The sequence below is a fragment of the Rhinichthys klamathensis genome, unplaced genomic scaffold (genome assembly GCF_029890125.1).
Source record: "Rhinichthys klamathensis goyatoka isolate OS25496 unplaced genomic scaffold, OSU_Roscu_1.1 h1tg000571l_1, whole genome shotgun sequence".
NCBI lineage: Eukaryota > Metazoa > Chordata > Actinopteri > Cypriniformes > Leuciscidae > Rhinichthys > Rhinichthys klamathensis.
Window position 1 is genome coordinate 2,316,270 of NW_026607037.1, and position 3,048 is coordinate 2,319,317.

A 3,048-nucleotide genomic window follows, 5' to 3' on the forward strand; every position below is an offset into this window, starting at 1 on the left:
GGGCAAAATAAATTTTGTAGTGTTTCCCAGCCTTAACAGTAGGCTACCTATCGTTCTTGTGGAATGTCATTACAGCAGTGTTTCGACAGAAGTTGGTTTCCACATGCTTTTGGATTGGATTGCAGACTGTGAAAGCTGATTGCAAATCATCAGTTCTCATTCTGCTGGATGATCTATCTGCTGGCTTTTGAATTTGAATTTTTGCTTTTGAAATCTTTATTTCGAACATGGAAAAGAAAGTATATAAACATATAAAACAATGTTTAAAAACATAGGAGAAAAACAACAACAAATGAGCAGCAAACAAAGTACACTTCTTTCCTGTTAACATATCTACATGTGCGAAAAGGAGTAGGAAGAAGTCAAACTTATATACTCCTACCCCCTTAATTCTTACGGTCATTCAATTTGCAATTTTTAACACCATGGCTTTGACACCATATATCATCAGATCCCTCACTCTGTCAGCATTGGGCTTCACAGGAACTCCACTTTGCTGGTTTGAATCTCACAGGTAGCTATAGGTCTTTCAGGGTGGGGGGAACAGACACTGGCTCTGGTGCTCTTACCTTCACCTGCTCCCGTGAGTCTACATCCCTTCCAGAAGGTTGGCAAGTGAGCAACACCTCGTGGTGCCTTCACCGAGAGGCACAAAATCACTTTCCAGAACATTTTCGTTCACTGTTCCTTGCTGGTGGAATGATCTTCCCAACCCAATCCAATGCTGACAATATTCAAGAAACAGCTGAAAACGAATTTCTTTTGTCAGCACATAACTGCATCGTGCTGGGAAAAATAATTTTCCCGTTTACTATTCCTTATTCTCGCTGTTCTAGCTTGTACTAATCTAAATGATGTCTAAACTTTTAATTACATGCACTTCTCGTGTTCATTGCCTCTTTATGATGAATCGCTTGTTGTATTCCTCATTTGTAAGTCGCTTTGGATAAAAGCGTCTGCTAAATGAATATATATAAATGTAAAGTATTGATTAACTTGCTCATTCCAGCACCATTCTTTCAAAATCCCTCTTTTATGGTCTTTATCTCGATGTGTAACCAAATTGGAAATTAGTGATTGACAGGCCCACAATCCAAATAGATATTGACTGCATCCGAATCCGCAAACTTCCAGTAGGCGAAAAACAGTATGTGACAAAAGAAGAATGTCCATTCACATTACTCATAAAAGAGAAGGCAAAAAGTACCCGGATGACCTACTTCTGGCGAGATTCTGAAGTGTGCAAACGATGGACACTTTACTATCCCATGAGGCCACTGGAGAGGATGTGTGAATGGCAGCGACGCAACAGGTCACATTATAATAATTGAAGGGGGTGAATTGGAATCCACTGCTGCTTCAATGTATATGTAATGAGTGATTATAATCAAGGTATTAATCAATATTTTTCCTTCTAAGTATCAAATGAGTTGAATGACTTCTCTAGGCGAGTGATATTTTACCAGAGAGTTACCAGTGTGATTACTGAAATGTTCTTTTCATGTATTCTCTAATGTCTGTATTTGATATCTGAATGCAGTAACAGGGCTTGCTCATTTAGCCCGGCTTCCAGAAATGAAATAGGGACTTGTTTTGGGTTTGAGAAAGGTCTTCAACGTGTTAAAACATATAGGGGTCATTGAAGCCAATAGTTTAAGGCACCATTTCTTTGTTAAAGCCTTACTTTATAGTTAGACTAAAGTGTAGCTCTCCTTGAGAGAAAGAACGCATTATCTTGATGTTTTGAGAGGACTCTCCTGTTAATAGTTAGAGCCTGGCCAAATCCAACCTTGGAAAAGCTGTGTCGGTGTGTGTGTTAGTCTATTTGGTTACAGGTTAAGGAACCACTGGCATTATTGGAGATTGACTGAGTTGTTGTTCTGGACATGCTGGCGCCCAGCAACCCAAATCTGCGACCTGGAAGGTCACGACTTGCCTAACTTCTGGGTCCGAGTGTCAGCTACCATAATCGATGGAGATATGCTTCCGTCTATCTGTATATGTGTGGAAAATTATGTTTATCTATTTCTTGGCCAATGAGAATCATTCAACCTGTAAGCAATGACGTAGCTTATAGACCTTGGAAATGGTATAACTGCTGTGATCTTTGTAACTGTAAGGGGGGCGGCCTACGAACTCCTGTGTGAGTCTTGAAGCTGATTTCTGCTGATGAAACTGCAAACTATCTAACCTTTTCTTTAATTTATTATAATTCTGACTCCGGGTCTTCATTCTTCATATCTGGTTCTAGGTCTTTAACTGTTTACCCCTAACATAATGACAACATGGCGAATGTGGTACGTCTAGATTACATTTATACTTTTTAGATCATACTTTTTTAGTTGGGGTGAATTAATTACTTATTCAAAATAAATACCAACTCAAAAGAGTATGCGATTTCAGATACAGCCATTGCCTTCCTGGCAAGATGTGTCACTCACATTTTAGGTAGTATATATTGATGTTGTTTAAGAGTGTTCGACAAGATGTGTTACTCATGTGGTAATGTTCACGGTAGCTCATCCCGATAAAGTGCAGTCCAACCAGCAAACACGACATCTACTAACAGAAGATGACCCTAAAGCATACAGCTTTGATATTCAGAACAACAGTTGGCAAGACAAATACCCTGAGTCTGAGAGGTAAAGCGTTCTTCAAGCTGAATTGATAAAATCATTGATAATTGTTTTTTTTATTCACTCAACCCTTTTTAATATTGATTTTCTCACTGCAGCAGGCCATGATTAGACCATTTAGACCAATGCAATAGGCCACATGTGGAACAACTCTTAGAAGAGTGACACAGTGCTGAATTAAAAGAGTTTTATGTATGAAAACCCATTTTAATCTTGTTGAATGGCAAACATACACAAAACAAATATTCACACTGTCAGACCTTTTAAATAGCCAAGGGTGTAGACTGATCATTGGATGACTATTCCGTGAAAAAGACACCTGTGACTCTCACTAGCCTGTGGGGGTATAGCTCAGTGGTAGAGCATTTGACTGCAGATCAAGAGGTCCCCGGTTCAAATCCGGGTGCCCCCT

At 39.3% G+C, this 3,048-nt stretch overlaps 1 non-coding gene across 1 annotated transcript; it reads left to right on the top strand.

Moving 5' to 3' along the window:
- The first annotated feature begins 2,976 nt into the window (after positions 1-2,976).
- On the top strand, positions 2,977-3,048 carry trnac-gca (transfer RNA cysteine (anticodon GCA)). Its single transcript has one exon. It is a non-coding gene; the product is annotated as a tRNA-Cys (tRNA).